At 36.9% G+C, this 15,908-nt stretch overlaps 1 long non-coding RNA gene across 1 annotated transcript; it reads right to left on the bottom strand.

The window, feature by feature from the left end:
* Positions 1-5,198: 5,198 nt before the first annotated feature.
* LOC128629704 (uncharacterized) lies at positions 5,199-14,829 on the bottom strand. Its single transcript, XR_008394082.1, has 3 exons — positions 14,542-14,829; positions 8,775-11,947; positions 5,199-6,943 (listed from the first exon to the last, which is right to left on the bottom strand). It is a non-coding gene; the product is annotated as an uncharacterized LOC128629704 (long non-coding RNA).
* Between the last annotated feature and the right edge of the window lie 1,079 nt (positions 14,830-15,908).

Below are 15,908 nucleotides of genomic sequence, written 5' to 3'. Positions count from 1 at the left end.
ATCTGGGTAACAACAGATAGTGTGAAAAAGTTCATTATGGATTCATATGAAGTCTGTATGGCGTTAGGAGCAGCCGTAATCACACGAGTTGAAATTCATGTTAGATGCTCTGTTGTCATCGATAGCAAAGTAAGCAGGATAATTGTTAGTGTAAAGAAGATTGTACTGCTATTCCTCCTAAGGCCACATCGACTGGAGGGGAGAAGAGAACATATTTATTCATTCATTTATCTTACACAAAATTTTATTTTCATTAATAGTTTGTTTACGTACACACACACACACACATGCACATGCACACGTACACGCACGCACGCACACACACACACACACACACACACACACACACACAGTCGGGGCCAAAAGTCTGAGAGCACTAGTGGAAAATGTTTCTATTTTGCATTTTTTTATTATTTAATTTTAGAATTTTCATTCGAAATTGTATTATTGACTACAACTTCAATACAAAATTAATAAATAAAAAAGTACAATCTTTAAAATATTTACAAGAGATTCAGAGTTTCTTAATGTTTACAGTTGCAGAATTTAAAAGAAAAAAAAAAATATATCCAAAATATTAAACATTTACTTTCTTTGTTTAAAATATGAATAAATTCTAAAACCAATTTATTTCAAAATGTAAGAGAAAAAAAAAACAGATTTTCAATGTGGTCTCAGACATTTGCGTGTGTGTGTGTGTGTGTGTGTGTGTGTGTGTGTGTGTGTGTATTTCTGTATTCTACTATACTGTATTCTTACCTTGCTGATGGGTCAGAATCGACTGCAATGAGAAAGTGCATATCCCTGCGCAAAAAATATACATTATAGGAACATTTGATAGGTTGTGTTTTTAATCTATAAAAGGTATTGTCTTTTTAAATGATGACAATTTACAAGTGATATTAAATCAATCATAGTGTACTGTAAAACGAGATTTTTAAAAATACTTGAAATCTGTTTGATACTTGAAATCAGAATTTCTTACCTTCTTCGACATAGATCAGAAAGTCATTTCTTTGACCCTTTAAACTCTGAGCTGTCCACTTGGTGTATCACTAAATGGTTATTTAGTTTATTTAAAAGGCAAATGCACTTTGTGTTCTTCAAATGCAAATAAGTTTGACTCAAACGACAGTCTACAGAAAAGTTTAAAAAAAAACATGAAGCAAAAAGCTTCCATTTACATTTTATACATACATAAATATATACATATATAATATAGGTATAGGTTTTATCCAGCGAGATAACTGATTTATGAATCAATGTCTGATTCATCAAAACTGTTGTACAAATGTGTGACGCAAAAGCAAAAATGTCAGGCTAAAACTGATGTGACGGATCATCCAGCATTCCCTTTAGTCATCTGATGATGCATTTATTATAGATTCTCCTTCAAACATTGTTTAATTGACTTTCAGAGTTAAGAGGTTTTCATTTTTGGCAATGAGACACAGAATCATTACTGTGACAAAACATTAATAACTTCTCCATTTGAACTGTTAAAATGTGCAGATTCATTGTATTTTAATATGAAACTGTTCTCAAAAAATAATATTAGACACCAGGATAATATTCATTAATAATAGCACCTAATATTCATTAGCATTGAATTTATTAAAACACTGTGCTATTCTATCACACACCTTTGAATCATGTTAATTTAAATACTATTGTTATAGTACCTGTCAGTGCCAACATCCCCACAAGATTTCATAATGTAATGGGTTTACATTAATACTACATGAATTGATCACGCTCACTTTATATAATTCAATCTTGTAATTAGAAACTTGTGTAAATTAAGCTTAGCATAAGCAGTGAAATCGTGTTTTGATGAGAAATTTAATATTTCTTTGTAAACTATAAATCATATTTTTTCTCAAATCTAGTCTACCGCATGTTCCATGTTTTGTTGAAACATTGTAATTGTAAAGCGACACTGGTTATGAGTAAGGAGCTATATAAATTACACATATTATTATTATTATTATTATTATTATTATTATTAATAATAATAATAATAATAATAATAATAATAATAATAATGTATTTTTTTATTTATGATATATTTTAACTGTTGAAGCATATGTAATTAAATGGTGATTTCAGTGGTGGTAACACTGTATACAGTGCCTTGAATCCACTTTCAGGTGTTTTGGAGTTCTTAATGATCTGTTTTAGGAAAAATAGTATTTTGAATACATTTTGCATTAGGCTACTCAAAGCAGCTGGAGTGCCGATCTTATTTGCTTCTGCAGGATGTGTTTGAAAAAGAACTTAACGAATTCGTGTGGCAGCTGCGCAATGCATAAAATCATGCAGATACAGGTAAGTATTTCAGTAAGCTTCAGTTAACATTCACACCAAACATCAGAATCTCAGTGATCTCAGTGATGATGGTATGAATGTTGGTGCCAGACGAGCTGGTTTGAGAATTTTAGCGGCTGATCTGGGATTTTCACAGACAGCAATCTCTTGAGTTTACACAGAATGGTGGAGAAAAACAAACACCTTGTTGATGAAAGAGGACAGAGGAGAATGGACAGACTGGTTCGAGCTGACAGCAAGGCTATGGTAATGATAATTCTTTACAAGTGTGGAGAGCAGAAAACCCTCTTGCAACATACAATATGTCTAACCAAATGAGGTGGATAAGCTACAACCATATTAATTCCACTCCTGTCTGTGAGCCAAGAACAGGAACCTGAGGCTAGAGTGGGCGTGGACTCACTGGAACTGGACAGTTGAAGCATGGAAAAACATTGCCTGATTTGATGAATCTTGATTTCTGTTGTGACATGTAGATGATAGGGTCAGACATTGGCATCAGCAGCATGAACCTGCCTTGTGTCAACAGTCCAGACTGCTGCTGGTGGTATAACGGTGTGTAGAATGTTTTCTTTCTATTATGTGATCCTATGTGAACCTTTGCTTTCAGCATATGGTGTGAACCCCTTGGTCAGAAATAACCGAAACTAAACATTTTCCCTGTTTTTACTGTTGATCAGTCCTGCACATCGGCTTGTAAGAATTTTAGCTCATTTCTCAGTACAGAACAGCTTCAGCTCTGGAATGCTGGTGATTTTCCTCACATGAACTGCTTGCTTGAGGTCCTTCCACAACATTTCTATTGGATTAAGGTCAGGACATTGACTTGGCAAATTCTGAAGCATGAATTTTATTCTCTTTTAACCATACTTTGGTAGGACCTTATGTGCTTTTTGTGCTTAGGCTTGATGCCTACTGCATGACCCACTTTCTCTTGAGATTCAGTTCACAGACAGATGTCCTGAAACTTTCCTTTAGAATTCACTGTTATAATTCAGAATTCATTGTTCCATCAATTATTGAAAGGTTCTTATAAGTAAGGTTCTTATGCTGGAATGTAGTGTTTGCTTTCTCCAAACATAACACTTCTTATTTAAACCAAAAGGTTATATTTTTCCACACAAAACATTTTTCCAAAAGACTTTTCCACGTAATCATTAGCAAACTGCAGATGGGCCGCGATGTTCTTTTTGGAGAGCAGTGGTTTTCTCCTTGTAACACTGTAATTCACTCCATTGTTGTTCAGTGTTCTCCTGATGGTGAACTCATGAACATTAACATTAGCCAATGTGAGAGAGGCCTTTGTTTGCTTAGAAGTTACCCTGGGTTCCTTTGTAACTTCAGGGACTTTTACATGTCTCACTCTTGGAGTGATTTTGGTTGGTTTCTAATAAACATACTAGGTTCTCTTTTTTGATTAAATTACAGCTAATAGTAACTAGTGACCTAGACGTATTAGGTGTAATTTATGCACTAGTCAAATATTAACCCCACCCCATCCAGTTAATAGTTATAGTTGAAATGAAGCGATCTGGCAGCCCGACATTCAGGTCTCCCCCTCAGCACTTACTGTAGAACAGCGGTGCTACAGAGGCGCAGACCACATGCCGATTCTCTCTCTCTCTCTCTCTCTCTCTCTCTCTCTCTCTCTCTCTCTCTCTCTCTCTCTCACTCAATGTTCCCTAGTTTATAAATTATAACCTTGGTACCCAAAGTTTCCCCCTTTTTAATGTAACTTAGTTCCATTTAATTTTGTGCCAGATCAACAAAAAATCCTCCAGTATGTTTATCCCTGAAAAGAAAATGAAACAGAACACACACACGCTGCTTGTATAATAGAAAACAGTTGACCTGTGTTAAGTGACTCAATGTTTTTAAATCTGTTTTTACATCTGTTACGCTTCCGCCGGTGGATGGCGCTGTGGCGTCGAAGCGCAAAGACTGCTGCAGAGCGCGCGTGCACGAGACCCTGACATATGGACACGCGCGGCTCGTTTGTTTTGATTTACTTCCTGTCCAGGTATTGGCTTATGTTCGAGGGTGTGTCTTTATTTCTCGAGGTGTCTATGCTTTAGTTTAATTATGTTGGTTATTTAAACCCCTCGTGCGGCTGCGCACTTCGCGCAGTATTATAGTTTGTAACGTTAGTAGTGTTTAAGGAGTATAGCTTTAGCTCTGTGTAAGAATGCGTGTAGCATGCTAGCGGTCTCAGTTCCATGTTCTGTTTTCGAGTAATGCCTAGACTGTAGTTCCATGGTTGATCCAGCTAGTCCTGTTCAGCATAGACCGTGTTTCTTGTGTTCTGTTAGTTTGTTTATCAATAAAGACGGCGCTCCTGCGCTTACTTCCTGCTAACTGTCCTGTGTCGTTACATCACACTCCTGTCCAGTGAAGTGATTATTTGGTGATAATAATAATACATTTTATTATTATTATTATTGCAACATAGTACATGCGGTCATGCACATTAGGGTTAGTGTGCTACATGGGATACACAGTAGTCATTACAAAAGTCATTAATGTAATTTTTGAATTCTAAATGAATAGTTCAATTCATATTTTGCAGAAACTTAATTTATCTAATTCTAAAGCATCATTGCTATATTTTATTCTGTCAAACAGTGAGATGGCAATATTTTGATGGGTGTAGAAGGCCTCACTGGGACATTTTGTATTAGTAGTGTAAAACATATGCATTGGCTTACATATTGGTAGACATATGCAAATTAAAAAAATATATACATGTAGGAAACACTTAAGAGACTTAATCTATATGTAACAAGAAAATGAAGGAATGGGATAAGCTGACTTAAACATCTAGTTATCTAGTTGGTGGCTGTGCTCAGGTGGTAGAGCAGGTTGTCTAATCGTAGGGTTGGAGGTTCGATTCCTGGCCCACATGACTCGAAGTGTCCTTGGGCAAGACACTGAACCCCAAGTTGCTCCTGATGTCAAGTTAGCACCTTGCATGGCAGCTCTGCTACCATTGGTGTGAGAATGGGTGAATGGGAAACACTGCTCAGGTTAAAAAAAGTGCAGACCATTAGTTATGTCAATAGTTGTGTAGGAAAGTTCCTCATATTCAGAGTAGGGCTAGGCAGGTGCTCAAGTTGCTATGATTTAATAAAGCAGCATGTCAGTTACATTTATGTTTTTAAATAAGAAGTCATTTACAGTGCATATACACTATAAAGAAAACAGTCACCAACTATTAATTTGATAGCACATTGTGCTATTCTGTGTGTCACATTTTTATTAAAAAGACCAGAGTGGGGCGCACGGTGGCTTAGTGCTAAGCACGTTTGCCTCCCACCTCCAGGGTTGGGGGTTTGATTCCCACCACAACCCTGTGTGTGTGTAGTTTGCGTGTTCTCCCTGTGCTGCTCCCCCTGTCCAAAGACATGCATGGTAGGCTGATTGGCATGTCCAAAGTGTCTGTAGTGTATGAATGGGTGTGTGAATGTATATGTGAGTGTGCCTTGCGATGGCCTGGTACCCTGTCCAGGGTGTACCCTGTCCTGTGCCCTATGATCTCTGGGATACGCTCAAGGTTCCTGTATGATAGGAGATGTAGAAAATGGGGGTGGATGGAAACGAGAGTGAAATTTTATTATCCTGAGTATCCAGTTACACAAATGGAGAAGTGAGTTTAGATTTGGCTAAATAAATCATACAATCTAGAAACAAACAAGTGGGATATAATCAGTGGTTGATTTTAGACACAATCATTCCTGATATTATTAATAATTCTGCTGTTGGTTTGAGTTGAGCACTGACAATCAAATTAAAAGAAGATGAAGCTAGCATTTAGTGGTTTGGTTTTTTTTTTTGTTTGTTTGTTTGTTTTGTTTGTTTGTTTTTACAGTGGAGTGATGAGAAGAAATCCTCAGAGACTGCTACAGTGTCCTCCCAGGAATCCATGGCTAATCATAGGCTGAAGTGTTTCAGAGACATTCTGGACATTTTTTCTGTTTCTGAAAGCAGGACCTCGCACTCGCCGCGCAGTACTGGCCATTATCTTCTATGGAAAGTAGCTAAGGTTTGTCCAAAAAGTCGCTAGATATGTCGCTAGATGCTTTAAAAAAAAAAAAAAAAAAAAAAAAAGTTGCTAAAGGGGTCTGAGAGGTGGACCAAAGCTGTCCCTGTTAAAATGAATGAGTGAACGGGAGGAGGAGGAGGGGCTGCAGCGGGGAGTCATATTTTGAGTGAAAGGATTGTATTCGTGTTCTTTTGAAAATAAACCCTTTAAAGTGATTGTTATTTTTTATTTATTGATGTTTTATCATTCAAGCACTTTTTAACCACTTTTTTTAACATAAAAAAAAAAATTGGCTATTTTCAAGGTTTTCCAGTACTTAAATTTCCAAATGCCAAATTCAAGCACCTTGTACAAACCCTGTGGTAATAATTTTTCATGGATACATTTCCCAAACAAACAAACTAAAAAACTTCTAGTACTTCTAATTAATAAACCTATAACATCAGTTAGCTAGTATTTTCAAGTGCTAAACCCAAACCTCACACATTTGATGTTTTTTCTTTCTTTTTGTTCTTTGAACACTTCTTCTTCTTCTTCCGCTTCTTCTTCTTCTTGTTTCAGATATATTTCTGCCACCTGTAAGTCAGAATGACAAAATTCTTGACTGTAATATCACTCAGGTAAAATAAATAAATCAATGAATTAATAAATAAGTAACAGTAAACCGATTTTCTGCAAATTTCATGGAACTATTAATAGACATTTTAGTGTATTAAATACAAATTATATCACACTGCTGTTGCACTCTGGAATCTGATAGGTCAGAAGGTCTGAAGGTTGCAATTCATATCTCAGGTTTATATTAATGTGCTCATTGTAATAAGTTATCCTTTCTATGATAGCAAATCATTCACAGAGACTTCTCTGGCAAACATTCCACATAATCAAAGTCTAATAATAAACAGATTTGTGCTATACTACTTTAATAAAAACTTTTAGTCGTTGATATGGTGAAGCTATCTATAAGGAGGTGTTTATTTAAGATTTATGGAAAGAGACTCGGGCCACAGATTTCTCCAGATTCTGAATTTTTTCATGATATGATGTGCTGTAGATGATGAGATAGTCATAGCCTTCACAATTTTACATTGAGGAGCATTATTCTGAAATTGTTCCACAAATTGTAGTTGTAGTTTTTCGCAGATTGGTGTACAGAGGCCCATCTTTACTTCTGAAAGAGTCTGCCTCTCTAAGATACACTTTTTATACCCAATCATGTTACTGACCTGTTGCCAGTTAACATAATTAGTAGCGCAATGTTCCTCCAGCTGTTTCTTTTTAGTAACACTTACTGTTCCAACCTTCTGTTGCCCCGTCCAAATTATTTTGAGACGTGTTGCGCCCATAAATTCAAAGTTACCTATTTTTTTCCTTTAAATGCTACATTTCCTCAGTTTACACATTTGATTTGTTTTTTATGTTCTACCGTGAATAACATATGGGTTTATGAGATTGCAAATCATTGCATTCTGTTTTTATTTACATTTTTCACAACGTCCCAACTTTTTTGGAATTGGGGTTGTAGTACTTCCTCCCATTACCCAGGAAAGTGAGATGTTGCTGTTTACAAATGTCAACATGTTTTTGATAATTATTGAGCATCACACCAAAAATTAATTAATGAGGACTGTCACCAAATTTCTGAAGCTAGGCCAAACATCCTAGCACTAGTTGACAAAAGTTAGTTTAGCATTTTTTGCTATGTGCCAAATTTGGTCATACAAATGGAGCAGAGCTAAGATCAGATAGCTGTTTATGAGGAACTGTATGTCTGATCAAGCTGAAATTTGATATGGTAGATATACCGTATGTGCTAATCTATAATAGATTCTCATGATGACTTAATTACTGAAAAAAAACATGCCTGTCATTGGCCAATCAGATATCAGATAATTGAAAAGTTTCCCATTAGGTTATTGCCACAAAACTTGAATAGAAAGTTCAGGGATGGACCTCCTAGTATCCAATGCAATCTCGCTCAAATTGGCTACCTGGGGCGTGCTGTTCATGTTTATAAGGGTCAGCGTTAAGTTCAAATAGCTGTTTCTCAGGAACCAAAATGCCAATTGAGCAGAATTTGCTGTGCACTTTCTGCTAATCTGTAACTGAATTACTTCAAAAATGTCTGCCTTCTGCCAGTCAGCTTTCAGCAGGTAGGTTACACAACTAGCATTGAGCCATCATCACAAAATGTGATATGCATAAGTATGTTCACATATGGTCTCTTTATTGTTCTATGAATCTTGACAAGAACTGGCCACTGGGAGTGCTATATGCAGGGAGTGTTTGGACAGATTGCCTCTTATCGCTATATTACTATTATTATTAGCAGTAGAAGTAGATGTATTATTATTATTATTATTATTATTATTATTATTATTGCAGTAGTAGTACTGATATTTCCTACCGTTTTTTAAGTTTCATTTTCCACCTCTGGTTCTGTAGTCCAACAGATCTGACGCACTGAAGGCTGGGCATTGGTAGATATCGTCTATGATGAAAAATTTGTATTATTTATTTATTTATTTATGAATCTACCATACATGTCATGAACACAAACCTTTTGAATAATTTTGTCCCTCACAGCAGGGTTCATAAGATACTCACTGATGTTAAACTTCAATCTCAGAAATGCCCTCTTAGTAACAGGCACTAAAAAAAATTAGCAATGTTGATATTTAGCAGCTGTTGTAAAACTTAATTTGACTTCAAATGTATATGAAATTGTGAACTGGATATAAAAGTGTAGCCTGGAACCCCATAGACTTCCACTTCACAGAGCGTGAGAGCCTGGATAACATTGGGAATGATGATGTTCACATGACGACCCCTCATGTTGCAGGTGTAATTTGCAGAGGCACCAGCAGGGATGCTAGAGATAACAACACATCTGCAGGGGGAGAGAGAGAGAGACTTTGACTTTTAAAATATAATTTATTCTACAATTAAAAAACCTTAACATACAGAACACATTGTTTTAACGACCATTACCAATTGAAAAAGAGATTCTCGCCTCTTATAAGTCACCCCTTTGTTTACACACCATTTCTTCTCAAACATCGGAAGATCACCATTCATTTGGTAAAATTCATACTTTAATCTAATCCTAGACTCAACCAAGGCCTTAAATAATTTAACCATGTTTACTTCTTTCCCTTCTGATCCCATTTTGTCAGCCTTCCAAACGGCTAATTTTGCTTGACCGACCAAAAAATTCGAATAGGTACAGATTTCCTGCCTGTGGCGAGAATATCTACCCCCATAAATAAACCCTGTTTTCAAGAAAATGATCCCCAAACTACAAAACATTGTATACAATAGATTAAAGAGCGGAGATAGTTTACAACATTCACAAAAGACATGAAACACAGTATCGAGTTCATCACACAAAGTACACAGTGGAGACGGTGCATATTTACATTTAAACAAAAACACTTTTGTTGGTAATGCACAATGTAAAATCTGCCACTGTATGTCACCAGACTTTTTTTGGTAGAAAGTTCTTATACAATAACCGCCATTAAGGTTCATTATCTCCCGACTTCAAGAAATGAGTCCTCCATTTTGTATGCCTCCTCCCCCTTAGATGTCTGACAAAGTCAGACTTTACACAGGAAATATATGCATTTTGTTTGTTCACCATGGAAAACGGAAGACTTTGCAAGCCTTTAAAGGATAACAACATGTTTACATTGTCTCCATTGTTAATTTGAGCTACCTGTGGAGTTATGTACACTTCTGGAAAAAAAGACCTTTGTGTTACCACCGGACATAAACTTGGTTATATATTATCCCACAAACATGCAGGAAAAGATGTTTTCAAATCCTTTAATATGTTCCCGACTATTCTCTATGATCTACCAGTAATTTTTCTAGTTAGATTCTGTACTGAAAAACATTCTCTATTCGACAAGTCAAACAGGTTTCCAACTTTAGTTATCCCAGCTAAAACAAAGTTAGAAATTTCAGTGTTGGATATAATGCATTTTTTTAGAAAACCAAGGACTGTGCAGAAGTGGTTCATCAAAACCAAAATGTTCTTTCCGCTCCGACTTAAAGTAACCCCAAGCTTCAAGAACCGATTCATAAAACCTTATCTTAAACATGTCTTTTACCACATTTCCCGAAATCAGAAACATTTGTTTATCAAAATCCATCTTGTTTTTTCCACGTACAATGGCAAGGCCAAAGCTAATCCATGGTAGAGAGTCCGATGAGTAAAGCAGTTTTTGGGCAGTCTGCAACCTCATGGATTTCACCTTAGAGGCAAAATGAATTAATCCCTGACCGCTATCAATTGTAGGGAGACACAGTACCCCAGGGGGGGAAGCCAATGATGACCACCCCAAAAGAAGTCTACAAAGGCTTTTTGAAGTTGTGACAAAAGCTCTTTCTGAGGGTCCAACACGGTTAGACGATGCCACAGCATTGAGGTGGCTAGATTATTCACCACCAGCACCCTGCCTCTGTAGGAAAGCTGGGCTTGAATCCACTTCCATCTCTGGAGCTTGCCTGTCACTTTTTCTACAAGTCCTTCCCAATTCTTGTTCATGTTCTGTTCAGTCCCAAAGAACAGCCCCAGTATCTTAACCCCCTCTTTATTCCAAGGGTGCTGATGTGGAAGCTGAGGTGGATTTTGGTGTGACCAATGGCCTAACAATAAAGTGTCAGTTTTTCCCCCAATTGATCCGTGCGGAAGAAGCACTCTAAAAGATGTTGAGGCATGAGGTAAGATGTTTAACATCGTCTTCAGATCTAATGATCACTGGGATGTCATCTTTATACGCGGTCAGTTTCACCACTGCTGTGTTTGAAAGGTGAGATGTTGGAACTGTAAATCCTTGCAGCTTCTCTCTCAGCATCCTCAACATTGACTCAATGGAAATCGTGTACAAGAGACCAGAAAAACTACACCCTTGTGTCACACCTCTACCTACAGAAGAAGGTCTGGTCAAAATTCCATTTATTTTCAGCATACTATAGACATCTTTATAAAGAAGCCTTATCCATGAAATAAACTGATTCCCAAAGCCAAATCTTTCAAGTATTTTGAACAGGTATTCATGGTCAAATTTATCAAAGGCTTTTTCTTGGTCCAAACACACAAGACCAAGATCTAATGTATGCAGTTCCGTTAAGTACACCATGTCCCGCACAAAAAAAGATTGTGAAATATAGATCGCTAGGGTACACAGTAGGACTGATCTTCATGGATGATGGACGCTATAGATTTTTTAAGATGATTTGTCAGAGTTTTAGACAATATTTTATAATCAGTTCCTAAAAGAGAGACCAGTCGCCAGTTCTTCAATAAACCAAGATCTCCTTTCTTGGGTAAAAGAGTCACTACAGCTCTTCTACAACTGATGGGTAGGATATTTGACTCAAAGCTTTCGAGAAACACCTCATACAAATCCTGACCAATGAGGGACCAGAAGGCTTTATACATTTCAGAAGTCAAGCCATCCAATCCTGGTGATTTTCCCGAAGATTGCTGCTGGACAGCTTCCGTTAACTCCTGAAAGGACAAAGGTTTCTCCAGCTCTGCTTTATCTTCATGTCCAAGATGCGGCAGTCCATCTGAAAGCAGATTAATTGCTCCAAGGTCACATGGTTGTGCAGTATATAATTCTTCATAAAAACATAGAGTTTGCAAAAAAAAAAAATTCTTTTCCGTTATTTCTTTCCCATTTAACAATTTAAGATGATTTATATTATTTTTTCTCTGATGTTCTTTTCCAATGAAAAAAAGAAAGTTGTTGAAGAATCCATGCTGTTTAACTGAAGATATCTTCCCAGTATGGATGTACTATGACTTATCTCTTCATACAAATTTTTCAAAATCATGTTGTACTCGTCAAGCATTTTTGCAGTTTCCATCTCTTCACCATCACTAATGGAGCTGCTTAGCTTCAGAATCTGCTGTTCCAAAAACTTAACCTTTTCCTAGTTCAGTCAGGTGACTCCTTGTGTATTGTTGGCACAAGAGCCGGATCTGTACATTTCCAATATCCCACCACTGGCTTAAAGTATTATACTGTGATTTTCTCTCTCTCCACTCTCCCCAAAACTGAGCAACTAATTGTACGAAAACTTTATCTTGCAATAATCTATTATTAAAAGCCAAATCTTATAATATGTGTTACTCTGCGTTATGGTCATAGTTACTGCAATATAGTGGTGATCCGAAAATGGTGTTGGCGAAATATCACTATTGGAAAATCTTCCTCTGTCGTTCATCTGAACATAAAATCTATCGAGTCGTGCACCGGAAACTGTATTAGAATTCATTTTCACCCATGTATATTGTTTACTGCCAGGGAAAGCTTCTCTCCATACATCTACAAGACTATGAAACTGAACAACGGTTTTGAGAGTCTCAGACGAATTTGGATGAGGTTCAACATGATTCCGATCCATAGTGTAATCAAATGTACAATTAAAATCACCAGCTAAAATTATTATTCTATTCTGCGAAACTTTTGAAATAACGTCTTTTACTTTTTTTAAAAAAGAAGCTCTTTCTGCCCCATCATTCGGAGCATAAATATTAATAAGAGATTGCGGTAACTCAAAGTGTAAATTCTATAATTTGCATTCTGCCAGGTATAATTTCTTCAGCTCTACTGTCTTGAATTTGTAAATCCGATGAAATAAGAACTTCTACTCCGGCACTCACGTTTGAATCATGGCTCACTGAGCCATTGCACCTGATTGTCCATATATGTGTGTGTGTGTTTCTTGCAGAAAAACTACACTTGCTTTTTTCCAACTAAAAAAATCGAACAAAGCGAATAATTTTTCAGCACCACGACATCCATTAATGTTCAAAGATAATAAGTTTAAGGATGCCATGATGCTGACTATTGAATAAATGACGAATGACATCGCAACACAGGTCTCATTATCTCCTCTCTTCATTACAACATATTCAAACCTTCTTCGCTTTATGGTTAATCATGACTTTTACCTTTGTTATTATTTTCCTGAAGTGATAAAGCTTCTGAATGCTAAGCTCTTCGTCAGTTGCTTTATTCATCGCCATTTTACACGACACCAAAAAGCGCTTTAAATCAGGGAAAAAAGTCTAAATTTGTGGTTTCCGAGCTCCTTTAGTCTCATCTAGAAAGTCATTAATTTGCTTTAATGTGTACAGTCTAGCACTGAGAGACTCTGTTCCTTCAGCATCATCCATATCAGAACAACTCTCTATGCTCTCTAGATCAACATCTGAGTCATTTTCAGAGTGAGCATACTCTGAACTCATGGTGGACATCTGAGTACAAATATTTACAGCTGCTTCACTTTCACCATCTCCTTTATTAGTTTCTATTTCTGTCTGTTCTTTTTATGATGGTTTATCATGTTCATTTACTGTCTGAGTCAATGTTTCTCCACTACTTGCCTGACTTACCCGCTCCTCGTTGTAATCATGATTTTCTACATCTCCTGCATCAGGATTCCCTTTAGGTGCTGTTTTAACATATGGAACGAGATGGTTCTGTCTATGCTCCTTCACTTTGGATCTCTCTTCCTCCTGAACTCAGGGAAGCCCAGACTTTTGGCATTTTTAAAGCTCTTCTCAAGACACACTTTTTTAAACTTGCATTCGACTGCTGATGTCTTTTTCAATTGTTTAATAATTATTTTTATTAGTATTAATGTTGTTATTTTTATTCTTATTAACCTTTATTTGTTTTATTTTTCTGTGGACTGTGATTTTATGTACAGCGCTTTGAGAAGCTGCTTTAAAGGCGCTTTATAAAATGAAGTTTATTATTATTATTATTATTATTATTATTATTATTATTATGGTTATTTTGTCTGGCATGTCGCTCGGTTGTTTGAAGATTAGACGGTCTGACATGTCCTAGTTCTCCGCACAAAAAACACAGCATATGATCCGAACTAATAAAGATTGTGTAATCTTTGCCTTCATTAGTCAGCTTTACAGCCAGATGAGCGGATCCTGTTGTTGATTCAGAATCATGTTCGTAAATCGCCGAAACGACATAACGTGCTTGATATCCGGATTTTTCAGACCGAGTGGAATCAGGTCGTGTCATTAATCGCGAGTCCGCATTTAACCAGGTCATCTACCATCTGAACCTCAGCGAGAAAAACAACAACAGCTTTATTCATCCTACAAGCTGACTGGATATTTGACCACCGACCTGTTCACTGACTGCAACCAGCACATCTTCCACAGATACGGAGTCATCAGGTGTACGTTTAAATCCATGTCTCAGAGTCAAGCGTGAGAAATCTCCCCTTCACCCCATTTGTCAAAGTTTTCCGACCGAAGTCGGCGCTCAAAGAAGTTTTATGTCTAAGATTAATCTTTTTTTTTTTTTTTTACATGAATCTTAAAAAAGAACTAAGAAATTGATTAAAAGTAACAAACTCTCAAAAGTGTGCCGCAAAACTCTCGACTCCTCCCACTACCCACAATCCTGAGAGAGAGAGAGAGAGAGATAGCAAGAGAGAGAGACAGAGCGAGAGAGACTTTTTTTTACTTTAAGACACCTTTAATGTATTCAGTTTTGGTATATTTACATATCTACATTTTTAAAATAATTATTTTCATTTTTTAAAAAGAAGAAGAGAGAAGAACCCCCTCAGACCCCCCACCCCCACCCCAGAAAACCCCAACCCTTTCAGTTCTACTACAAGTCCATTGTAGTCATATAGTGTGCAAATGTCCACAGTGCTATTCATATTATAGCTTTTCTTGCGGCTGATGTCCATTTTCTCAGTCTGAACCGTCTCCGTGGTGACAGCACGCCCAGGTTTTCAGTTTTTATTGCTTGTTGTGCAGATTGAATTATTTTTTTCCCTGCCCGAGAAGTAGTTAGTTAGCAAGACGTTACGATTTCCTTTTGTTAAGTCTAGAAAACAGTTTAACTGTTTAAACTGTTACCTGATCCTGCTTCATTCACCTCCTTAAACCCTGCCTCTGATGCCCATATCCCCAATCTGAAGCGTCTCGTTGGTGACAGCACGCCCAGATTCTCACCTGTTGTTGTGTGCTCCACAGATTTTATGAATTTTTTTCTATCCGGAAAGTAGTTTGTTAGTACGACATCATCTTGTACTAAAATCTGCTCCAAGAACCAGGTTAACTGTTCTATGGTGTAAAATTATCCTGGCTGTTCGACCACATCCTCCTCCATGTCTGTGAGGGGTTCTCCTCCTGTAGCTCCTGCGCTGCGGTCTGGTTCTCCTGCATCACAACACTATGTTGTGGCTGTTTGGAAAACATAAAGGTAGTCGCTTTTAAACACTCTGTGTCTACTACTTTTATCTCTCTCATAGTACATTTACATTTATTCATTTAACAGAGTGTTAGAGGACCTGTAGACTGCACAAATACTAAGGACATTACAATTTATCATTTCACTTACAATTAAGTTCTACTAAAGCAATGAATTTGGGGCATGTTCTCAATAGTGATATGACCAATAGTGGACTCGTGTATAGGCTACACCTGCTAATACATTTGATGGACTATTTTGCACTACTACACGTAGCTAACGCTAGT

Source organism: Ictalurus punctatus, unplaced genomic scaffold (genome assembly GCF_001660625.3).
Source record: "Ictalurus punctatus breed USDA103 unplaced genomic scaffold, Coco_2.0 Super-Scaffold_100, whole genome shotgun sequence".
In the NCBI taxonomy this organism is placed as follows: Eukaryota; Metazoa; Chordata; class Actinopteri; order Siluriformes; family Ictaluridae; genus Ictalurus; species Ictalurus punctatus.
The sequence above is the reverse complement of the archived record's forward strand: the minus strand, read 5'-3'. Positions and strand labels throughout refer to the sequence as shown.